The sequence below is a fragment of the Zea mays genome, chromosome 3 (genome assembly GCF_902167145.1).
Source record: "Zea mays cultivar B73 chromosome 3, Zm-B73-REFERENCE-NAM-5.0, whole genome shotgun sequence".
In the NCBI taxonomy this organism is placed as follows: domain Eukaryota; kingdom Viridiplantae; phylum Streptophyta; class Magnoliopsida; order Poales; family Poaceae; genus Zea; species Zea mays.
In genome coordinates, this window is record NC_050098.1 from 232,773,428 (window position 1) to 232,786,013 (window position 12,586).

Consider the following 12,586-nt stretch of genomic DNA (forward strand, 5'->3'; position numbering starts at 1 on the left):
GTTTTGAAAAAGTTTCTTAAAAAGGCCCTTAGATTAAGGGTAGGTTTGGCTTATATGTGCTATCGTGATCTTGTTGCACAAAAAGTGAGAGTTATTTGGTTTAACGATTATGAGTTCTTTGTTAGTTTATCTCGGTAACAGGTGGATCAAATTATTTTTTCTCTCTAGATAGATCTTCACCAAAGTCAGCACTCACCCCGCGATGATAGACCCGTACTTGCTCTCATGGTAGGCCAAGGTCGTGCTAGCCTGCGGCGGTAGACCCACACTCGCCCATATGACAGCCAAGGCCTTGTGGGGTGGCCACTGGCCAGGGCCAGAGCCATGTCGAGGAGATGGCATCGCACCGGAGACACCAGAAGGAGGGGTCACGAGAGCCAAGTGCGAGATGCCGAGATGGAAAGCGACAGAGTAGCAGGGATGGCAACACGAAAAATACTCTATCGGCATATAAAACCATACACATACAAAAATATCAGAAAAAATATTCTACTTGTAGCTACTATATATCATAGATATACAATTACTACATAGTCATACCTACCACGGATAGCGGGTACCCATTGAGTATCTATACCCACCAACATTTCAGTAGACATGATCATTTTAATCGTAAAAGTAAATGTCAAATACAAAATATTAAAGCCACATACCTCGTTAATAATAAAAGATACTAAAATATCATATTGTCTATGTCTAACATGTCAAAATCATCGAACCCAGCATAATTTAATCGTAAGTTCAGCAACATTCAATATTGAATAGTGGCATCATACTATCATATTACACAAAATATAGCACCGATGGCCTAAAAGAGAGTTATCAATTACAATATACAACATTGGGTTAGTTATCTAATTGTTTAGTACACCATGCTTAATCATCCGCATATGAATAATTTGCACAAGGAATTAAGGTTAGGGTTTTGGTATTTTATTTTATACGGAACACTTCTAATAATCTGAACACACGTATCATAGGTTAGTGGGCTTCCCATCGGATAGCGGATATAGTGCAAGAGAAAACATACTCATGTCCACCATACCAGTTGAATATAGTAAATGTCCTAATAAAATACCTGCTGGTATCAAAATTTTCCATACTCATGCCTTAATGGGGTTTTTACCCATCGGGTATCAAATTTCAGGTACTCATTGCCATATCTAGACCGAAAACATGAGACCAGAACTTGATCTCAGTCTCACAAACACGAAGAGGTTGGAGACGGTAAAGAAGAGTCCTAGAGCCCCCTCGTAGATAACGAGGGGAGATGTAGAGACCTCGTCTAAAGAGTTTTCGAGCTCTCCTAGGTACTCTTTAGTATTTGAAGAGACGAAGAGTCCCCCTAAGCTAAAAAATCTTTAGCGTGGAATCTATGCTAATTTAGCTCTTTAGTGGCAAACTCTCCAGACTCTTTAAGATCTTTCACCTCACGACGAAGGACCTCATTCTCCTTCTCAGTAGCCACCGCCCACTTTGCCAATCACTGGGACTCAGTCTCCATGGCCTCAAGTCTTCACACCCACTCTTTTGCCTATGCCTTTAGCTACATCAGCTCCAAACTTAACACATCTTTTTCCACTTGGAGCTAGGACAAAGTTTGGTGGGTCCTCACAATGGGTCAAGCGGTCGGTAAGAGCATCGAGCTATTTTGATCACCTTGGTTAGGAACTGATCAAAACAAAACAAAATACACGAACTAATATAGTGGAACGATGTCGCGACGACCTTCACCACTTCTTCAGTGGCCTCGGTCTCTACCACCACATTGCATGCCCGGACAGAGGCCCAAAACCTCTCCTAGGCCCTCACCTCCAGCATTGGGCGATGAACCAATGAAGACACCAGCGGCACCAACGCGCGATCACCTACAATAACAAATAAATGCATGGAAATCAACATCTTCAAGAAGACACGATAAAAAAGTACAAACTAGGCGCGACCGAAGTTTTTATCCTAGCCCTTTCCCCCAACACGACAAAGTCAGATACTTCATAGTCGAACACTGTAAAAGTATGTGTCAGGAGTACCATGAGTATGTTGATATTTGAAAGGTTAGTTTGTGGGCCCAACTCGATCCGCACCAACAACTCGAATTCCACCTAGGACTTATATCTCACATTAGGAGGAGATTTGATTGAAATGAAGGTGGCATTATTTTTCATATCTTCGGTGTAATAGTAACACCCGATGTGTAAGGGAGTTAACATATAGAAATAAGGGGTAGGAAGATCTTGTAACCTAGATAAGAGTCCTAGTATGTTATGGGACATGTTCCTTTCCTTATAAATGATCCCATCCTTCAACTATAAAAGGATGGACAATGTGCCCTGAGTGGGATCATGACCAGAAGCAGAGCCACTGATAAAACTATATGTAGGGTATTATCTCTCATGAGAGCCCGAACCAATATAAATCTTGTGTCTCATGTGCTATTACTTTTAGTTCTTAGATCTCATAAATACCTACATATAAATTCACTATCTAGAAATCATCGACGATTAGTGAAGTGTACCCATCCTTTGGGACTCAAATCTGATACAAATACTAGTCCGAGGAGGCTAGTATACACATTTATACATCAGATGGTGAAAGGGAAATGTGCTTAATCATTTTCTATAAACAATTTTGGTGTTTGATATCCATCACAAACCATGTGGACTAACTAGTTTGTCTAGTCAACATTTATCTCAGGGGCATAAGGATCAACACAAACCAAGAAAGAAATTAAGTTGGGCACTTAACAATATTTGGAGCAAGATTTGAGAGTGTGCTGCCAAGTGGCGCACCGGACAGCGTCCGGTGCACCAGGACGAGCACCAAGCGAACAGGCCACTCTCGAGTTTCTTCAGGGTGCGCTCCGCTATAATTCACCAGATTGTCCGGTGAGCCAACGGAACAACGGTAACCTGGCGTCAATCGTCGTGTGCCAAAAGTAAACAGTGGTGAACAGTTCGCGGCAGAGCTCAGAGCAGAGGAGTCAGAGCACACCGGACATGTCCGATGTGGCACCAGATTGTCCGGTGCAACTACAGGACAAAGGCTCCAACGGTTGTTCGCTCCAAACCCCAACGGGCGTGCTGACGTGGCACACACCGGACAGTGATCAGTACCTGTCCGGTGTGCCCATCGCCAGCAGACTCAGCCAACGACTATGAAGTGGTTGGAGGCTATAAATACCCCCCAACCACATCCTTCAATGGCATCAAAGTTTTATGAAGTTCCTATTCAATACAAAAGCAATAGCATTCACTCCAAGACACATTCCAAAGATCAAATCCTCTTTAAGTCTCAAAATCAACTCAACCACTTAGTGATTTGAGAGAGAGAGTTTTGTGTTCATTTGTTGCTCTTGTTGCTTGGATTGCTTTCTCCCTCCCTGTTCTTATTCTCATAAGTGCTTTGTAAAGCTAGCAAGATACACCTAAGTGTGTGGTGATCCTTGCGGGATCTTAGTGACCCAAGTGATTAAGGAGAAAGCTCATCTGGTCTAAGTGACTGTTTGAGAGAGGAAAGGGTTGGAATAGACCCAGCCTTTGTGGCCTTCTCAATGGGGACTAGGTTCTTTGGAACCGAACCTCGGTAAAACAAATCACCGTGTTCACTTGCATTGATCTTCGTTTGATTTGTTTGCCCTCTTTCCTCTCTCTAAAGTTTCCTTGCTAATATTGATTTGAGTTTGCTCCCAAACGTCATCCGCATTAATTGAGCAACTCATAGCAAGAGAAACAATCTTCCGCACTCGAATTTAATTCTAACTCTAACCCCGACCTTAGTGTGTGTTTAAGTTTATAAATTTCAGGTTTCGTCTATTCAACCCCCTCTAGGCGACTACCAGATGGTTTCATATCTGCTTAAACGAGACAAACATATACATGCGACGATCAACTTTAAGAGTTGGTCCACAACACATGACATATCATCAGAGGGTTTTAGGGTTCCACTGCCACAAGCATGGTTGGGAAGCAGGTACAACTCTTACACGATAAATGATCTCCTTTGAAAAATAACAAACAAGCAAGGGTAAGTACTTATGTACTCAGAAGCCCACCTTCATCCACGGAATGGGGATTCAATAATACATGCATTGAGTTAGTGGATCTCAAAGAATTTTACAGAAAATCAATTCTTGATGTAGAGCTATTTTTGTAAAACATTTTACCTTTTTCCAAAACACATTCTTTGCTAAAGAAGCAGAAAGTTTTCCCTTATCAAAACAAATCCCCTGGACTTAATCATCTAGGAATCTTGGTAGTTTCCCACCGGTTTTCATTTTCAAAACCAAAAGTAGCTAATGGTCTTCCTGTCTACTATATCTCACGGCTCAACCCCCAGACCTTTTCAACCCATTTTAAAAATAAAACACTAATTGTCAAAACCAAGCCATAACTCGTCCATACCAGTGGACACAGACTATCCGAATAGATTTTTGACTCTACGCAAAGGTACTCTTCTTTCCTTCGAACACTCTATAGTAGAAATTGAAAGCTCTATTGTGGGTTTTGGTGGTTTGGATGACAACCCAATTAAAGGACTAACAAGTGTGCTAAGTGTTGAACATGTGCTTAATTCAAAGCTTACAGGGTTCAACACAAGTGAACAAGTGTGATGGTCCAAAGACTGGAATATTTATAGATAATGGACATCACAAGTAAGATGGACATTGATTAAGTGAGACTCGGTGTGCGTAACTCGGAGACAACGGATCAAGCCAAGGATGGAGCAAGAAGAGCTTTGAGGTACCGAGTGCACAGGAGAGGGTCAAGGAGACCGATGAAGAAGAAGACTTGCAAAGCCAAGGTTGATCGAGTTAAAGAAGAGTTATGGTGCATCAAGGATCACTACATAAGGACATGACTTACAACCAATGAAGTAACATCTCTAGTTATGTGGTGTAAGTCATAAAGCTGAAGATCAAGCTCAAGAAGTGAACAATGTCACTAGAAGGAGTAATGTCAAAACCAGAACTGGAAGTAGCCCGAAAAAGCTAAGTTTAGTTTGACATTTAGTTCGGGTTGTTCCTGTGTTTGGATATGTCTATGTGACCTTTGCAGGATGTTGGAGCTCATAGATGGTGATAGTCGCCTAGAGGGGGGTGAATAGGGCGAAACTGAAATTTACAAATATAAACACAACTACAAGCCGGGTTAGCGTTAGAAATAAAACCGAGTCCGCGAGAGAAGGTGCAAAACAAATCTCAAGCAAATAAGGAATGTGACACAAGGATTTGTTTTACCGAGGTTCGGTTCTCGCAAACCTACTCCCCGTTGAGGTGGTCACAAAGACCGGGTCTCTTTCAACCATTTCCCTCTCTCAAACGGTCCTTCCGACCGAGTGAGCTTCTCTTCTCAAATCAAAGCCGGGAACAAAACTTCCCCGCAAGGGCCACCACACAATTGGTGCCTCTTGCCTTGATTACAATGGAGTTTTGATCACAAGAACAAGTGAGAAACAAAAGAAGCAATCCAAACACAAGAGCTCAAAAGAACACGGCAAATCTCTCTCGCTAATCACTAAAGCCTTGTGTGGAATTGGAGAGGATTTGATCTCTTTGGTGTGTCTAGAATTGAATGCCTAGCTCTTGTAAGTGGTTGAGAAGTGGAAAACTTGGATGCAATGAATGGTGGGTGGTTGGGGTTATTTATAGCCCCAACCACCAAACTAGCCGTTTGGTGGGGCTGACTGTCGTATGGTGCACCGGACAGTCCGGTGTACACCGGACATGTCCGGTGCGCCAGCCACGTCACCAAAGCCGTTGGGATTCGACCGTTGGAGCTCTGTCTTCTAGGCCCGCCTGGAAGTCCAGTGGCGCACCGGACATGTACTGTAGAGTGTCCGGTGCGCCAGTATGGGCGTGCCTGACTTCTGTGCACGCTGGCGCGCATTTAATGCGCTGCAGGTAGCCGTTGGCGCCGAAGTAGTCGTTGCTCTGCTGGTTCACCGGACAGTCCGGTGAATTATAGCGAAGCAAATTCCCGAGGCTGGCGAGTTCCTGAGGCCGCTCTTCCTTGGAGCACCGGACATTGTCCGGTGTACACCGGACAGTCCGGTGAATTATAGCGGAGTGCCTCTGGAAATTTCCGAAGGTGACGAGTTCAGCGTGAAGTCCCCTGGTGCACCGGACAGGTACTGTAGAGTGTCCGGTGGTGCACCGGACATGTCCGGTGCGCCATACCAGGGCACACTTCGGTATGCCTTTAGCTCTCCATTTTGAACCCAACTTTGGTCTTTTTAATTGGCTTGTTGTGAACCTTTGGCACCTGTATAACTTATACACTAGAGCAAACTAGTTAGTCCAATTATTTGTGTTGGGCAATTCAACCACCAAAATTATTTAGGAACTAGGTGTAAGCCTAATTCCCTTTCAATCTCCCCCTTTTTGGTGATTGATGCCAACACAAACCAAAGCAAATATAGAAGTGCATAATTGGACTAGTTTGCACAATGTAAGTGCAAAGGTTGCTTGGAATTGAGCCAATATAAATACTTACAAGATATGCATGGATTGTTTCTTCATTTTTAACATTTTGGACCACGCTTGCACCACATGTTTTGTTTTTGCAAATTCTTTTGTAAATCCTTTTCAAAGTTCTTTTGCAAATAGTCAAAGTTTAAATGAATAAGATTTTACAAAGCATTTTCAAGATTTGTAATTTTCTCCCCTTGTTTCAAATGTTTTTCCTTTGACTAAACAAAACTCCCCCTAAATGAGATCCTCCTCTTAGTGTTCAAGAGGGTTTTGATATATCATTTTTGAAATGCTACTTTCTCCCCCTTTTGAACATAATAAGATACCAATTTGAAATTTACTAATTGAAAATCTCCAATTTTAAAATTAGGTGGTGGTGCGGTCCTTTTGCTTTGGGCTCATACTTTCTCCCCCTTTGGCATGAATCGCCAAAAACGGAATCATTAGAGCCCTTTGAAATACTTTCTCCCTCTTTGGTCAAAAACAAATGAGTGAAGATTGTACCAAAGATGGAGTCCTTTTGCTTGGTGCTCATGCTTTCTCCCCCAAGAATGGAGAGTTGCTTGAAGTGACGGCGAAGGAAGAATTACGGAGTGGAAGCCTTTGTCTTCGCCGAAGACTCTAATTCCCTTTCAATACACCTATGACTTGGTTTGAAATGGACTTGAAAACACATTAGTCATAGCATATGAAAGAGACATGATCAAAGGTATATAAATGAGCTATGTGTGCAATTTAACAAAAGAAGTTCCTAGAATCAAGAATATTTAGCTCATGCCTAAGTTTGTTAAAAGTTTGCTCATCAAGAGGCTTGGTAAAGATATCGGCTAATTGATCTTTAGTGTTAATATATGAAATCTCAATATCTCCCTTTTGTTGGTGATCCCTAAGAAAATGATACCGAATGGCTATGTGTTTAGTGCGGCTATGCTCGACGGGATTATCCGCCATCTTGATTGCACTCTCATTATCACATAGCAAAGGGACTTTGGTTAATTTGTAACTGTAGTCCCGCAGAGTTTGCCTCATCCAAAGCAATTGCGCGCAACAATGTCCTGCGGCAATATACTCGGCTTCGGCGGTGGAAAGAGCAACCGAATTTTGCTTCTTTGAAGCCCAAGACACCAAGGATCTTCCCAAGAACTAGCAAGTCCTCGATGTGCTCTTCATATTGATTTTACACCCCGCCCAATCGGCATCCGAATAACCAATCAAATCAAATGTGGATCCCCTAGGATACCAAAGCCCAAACTTAGGAGTGTAAGCCAAATATCTCAAGATTCGTTTTACGGCCGTAAGGTGAGCTTCCTTAGGGTCGGCTTGGAATCTTGCACACATGCATACGGAAAGCATAATATCCGGTCGAGATGCACATAAATAGAGTAAAGAACCTATCATCGACCGATATACCTTTTGATCGACGGATTTACCTCCCGTGTCGAGGTCGAGATGCCCATTGGTTCCCATGTGTGTCTTGATGGGTTTGGCATCCTTCATTCCAAACTTGCTTAGAATATCTTGAGTGTACTTTGTTTGGCTAAGGAAGGTGCCCTCTTGGAGTTGCTTCACTTGAAATCCTAAGAAATACTTTAACTCCCCCATCATGGACATCTCGAACTTTTGTGTCATGATCCTACTAAATTCTTCACATGTAGACTCGTTAGTAGACCCAAATATAATATCATCAACATAAATTTGGCATACGAACAAGTCATTTTCAAGAGTTTTAGTAAAGAGTGTAGGATCGGCCTTTCCGACTTTGAATCCATTAGTGATAAGAAAATCCCTAAGGCATTCATACCATGCTCTTGGGGCTTGCTTGAGCCCATAAAGCGCCTTAGAGAGTTTATAAACATGGTTAGGGTACTTACTATCTTCAAAGCCGGGAGGTTGCTCAACATAGACCTCTTCCTTGATCGGTCCATTGAGGAAGGCACTTTTCACGTCCATTTGGTAAAGCTTAAAGCCATGGTAAGTAGCATAGGCTAATAATATTCGAATTGACTCAAGCCTAGCTACGGGTGCATAGGTTTCACCGAAATCCAAACCTTCGACTTGGGAGTATCCCTTGGCCACAAGTCGAGCTTTGTTCCTTGTCACCACACCATGCTCATCTAGCTTGTTGCGGAAGACCCATTTGGTTCCTACAACATTTTGGTTAGGACGTGGAACTAAATGCCATACCTCATTCCTAGTGAAGTTGTTGAGCTCCTCTTGCATCGCCACCACCCAATCCGAATCTTCTAGTGCTTCCTCTACCCTATGTGGCTCAATAGAGGAAACAAAAGAGTAATGCTCACAAAAATGTGCAACACGAGATCTAGTGGTTACCCCTTTATGAATGTCGCCGAGGATGGTGTCGACGGGGTGATCTCGTTGGATTGCTTGGTGGACTCTTGGGTGTGGCGGTCTTTGCTCTTCATCCTCCTTGTCTTGCTCTTTTGCATCTCCCCCTTGATCATTGTCGTCATCTTGAGGTGGCTCATTTGCTTGATCTTCTCCTTCATGAACTTGAGCCTCATCCTCATTTTGAGTCGGTGGAGATGCTTGCATGGAGGAGGATGGTTGATCTTGTGCATTTGGAGGCTCTTCGGATTCCTTAGGACACACATCCCCAATGGACATGTTCCTTAGCGTGATGCACGGAGCTTCTTCAATACCTATCTCATCAAGATCAACTTGCTCTACTTGAGAGTCGTTAGTCTCATCAAACACAACGTCACAAGAAACTTCAACTTGTCCAGAGGACTTGTTAAAGACTCTATATGCCCTTGTGTTTGAATCATATTCTAGTAAAAAGCCATCTACAGTCTTAGGAGCAAATTTAGATTTTCTACCTCTTTTAACAAGAATAAAGCATTTGCTACCAAAGACTCTAAAATATGAAATGTTGGACTTTTTACCGGTAAGGAGTTCATAGGATGTCTTCTTGAGGATTCGGTGTAGATATAACTGATTGATGGCGTAGCAGGCGGTGTTGACTGCCTCGGCCCAAAACCGATCCGAAGTCTTGTACTCATCAAGCATGGTCCTTGCCATGTCCAATAGAGTTCTATTCTTTCTCTCCACTACACCATTTTGTTGTGGAGTGTAGGGAGAAGAGAACTCATGCTTGATGCCCTCCTCCTCAAGGAAGCCTTCAATTTGAGAGTTCTTGAACTCCGTCCCGTTATCGCTTCTAATTTTCTTGATCCTTAAGCCGAACTCATTTTGAGCCCGTCTCAAGAATCCCTTTAAGGTCTCTTGGGTTTGAGATTTTTCCTGCAAAAAGAATACCCAAGTGAAGCGAGAATAATCATCCACTATTACAAGACAATACTTACTCCCGCCGATGCTTATGTAAGCAATCGGGCCGAATAGATCCATGTGGAGTAGCTCAAGCGGCCTGTCGGTCGTCATGATGTTCTTGTGTGGATGATGGGCACCAACTTGCTTTCTTGCTTGACATGCGCTACAAATCCTGTCTTTCTCAAAATGAACATTGGTTAGTCCTAAAATGTGCTCTCCCTTTAGAAGTTTGTGAAGATTCTTCATCCCAACATGGGCTAGTCGGCGGTGCCAGAGCCAACCCATGTTAGTCTTAGCAATTAAGCATGTGTCGAGTTCAGCTCTATCAAAATCTACTAAGTATAGCTGACCCTCTAACACACCCTTAAATGCTATTGAATCATCACTTCTTCTAAAGACAGTGACACCTACATCAGTAAAGAGACAGTTGTAGCCCATTTTGCATAATTGAGATACAGAAAGCAAATTGTAATCTAAAGAATCTACAAGAAAAACATTGGAAATAGAATGGTTAGGAGATATAGTAATTTTACCCAATCCTTTGACCAAACCTTGGTTTCCATCCCCGAATGTGATTGCTCGTTGGGGATCTTGGTTTTTCTCGTAGGAGGAGAACATCTTCTTCTCTCCTGTCATGTGGTTTGTGCACCCGCTGTCGAGTATCCAACTTGAGCCCCCGGATGCATAAACCTACAAAACAAGTTTATTTCTTGACTTTAGGTACCCAAATGGTTTTGGGTCCTTTGGCATTAGATACAAGAACTTTGGGTACCCAAACACAAGTCTTTGACCCCTTGTGCTTGCCCCCAACATATTTGGCAACTACCTTGCCGGATTTGTTAGTCAAAACATAAGATGCATCAAAAGTTTTAAATGAAAGACTATGTTCATTTGATGCACTAGGAGTTTTCTTCTTAGGCAACTTAGCACGGGTTGGTTGCCTAGAGCTAGATGTCTCACCCTTATACATAAAAGCATGGTTAGGGCCAGAGTGAGACTTCCTAGAATGAATTCTCCTAATTTTGTCCTCAGGATAACCGGCAGGGTATAAAATGTAACCCTCGTTATCCTGAGGCATGGGAGCCTTGCCCTTAACAAAGTTAGACAATCTTTTAGGAGGGGCATTAAGTTTAACATTGTCTCCCCTTTGGAAGCCAATGCCATCCTTGATGCCAGGGCGTCTCCCACTATAGAGCATACTTCTAGCAAATTTAAATTTTTCATTTTCTAAGTTATGCTCGACAATTTTAGCATCTAGTTTTGCTATATGATCATTTTGTTGTTTAATTAAAGTCATGTGATCATGAATAGCATTAACATCAATATCTCTACATCTAGTGCAAATAGAAGTGTGCTCAACGGTAGATGTAGAGGGTTTGCAAGATTTTAATTCTACAACCTTAGCATGCAATATATCATTCTTAGTTCTAAGGTCGGAAATAGTAGCATTGCAAACATCAAAATCTTTAGCCTTAGCAATTAATTTTTCATTTTCATTCTTAAGGCTAACGAGAGATAAGTTCAATTCTTCAATCTTAGCAAGCAAATCATCATTATCATTTCTAAGATTGGGAATTGAAACATTACAAGCAATAGAATCAACCTTAGTTAATAAATTAGAATTCTCATTTCTAAGGTTGTCTATAGTCTCATGGCAAGTGCTTAGCTCACTAGACAATTTTTCACATTTTTCTACTTCTAGAGCATAAGCATTTTTAACCTTAACATGCTTCTTATTTTCTTTAATAAGGAAGTCCTCTTGGGTGTCCAAGAGATCATCCTTTTCATGAATGGCACTAATCAATTCATTAAGTTTCTCTTTTTGTTGCATGTTGAGGTTGGCAAAAAGAGAGCGCAAGTTATCTTCCTCATCACTAACATTTTCATCACTAGAGGATTCATGTCTAGTGGAGGATTTAGATTTAACCTTCTTCTTTTTGCCGTCCTTTGCCATGAGGCACTTGTGGCCGATGTTGGGGAAGAGAAGTCCCTTGGTGACGGCGATGTTGGCGGCGTCCTCGTCGTCGGAGGAGTCGCTAGAGCTTTCGTCGGAGTCCCACTCCCGACAAACATGGGCATCGCCGCCCTTCTTCTTGTAGTACCTCTTCTTCTCCTTTCTTCTCCCCTTCTTGTCATCGCCCCTGTCACTGTCACTAGAAATAAGACATTTGGCTATAAAGTGACCGGGCTTACCACACTTGTAGCAAACCTTCTTGGAGCGGGGCTTGTAGTCTTTCCCCCTCCTTTGTTTGAGGATTTGGCGGAAGCTCTTGATGACGAGCGCCATTTCCTCATTGTCGAGCTTGGAGGCGTCGATTGGTTGTCTACTTGGTGTAGACTCCTCCTTCTTCTCCTCTATTGCCTTGAATGCAACCAGTTGAGCTTCGGACGTGGAGGGATCATCAAGCTCGTTGATCTTCCTCGAGCCTTCGATCATGCACTCAAAACTTACAAAATTCCCGATTACTTCCTCGGGAGTCATTAGTGTATATCTAGGGTTGCCACGAATTAATTGAACTTGAGTAGGGTTAAGAAAAATAAGTGATCTTAAAATAACCTTAACCATTTCGTGGTCATCCCATTTCTTGCTCCCGAGGTTGCGCACTTGATTCACCAAGGTCTTGAGCCGGCTGTACATGTTTTGTGGCTCCTCCCCTTTGCGAAGCCGGAACCGACCGAGCTCCCCCTCGATCGTCTCCCGCTTGGTGATCTTCGTGAGCTCATCTCCTTCGTGTGCGGTTTTGAGCACATCCCAAACCTCCTTGGCGCTCTTCAACCCTTGCACTTTGTTATACTCCTCTCTACTTAGAGAAGCGAGGAGTATTGTTG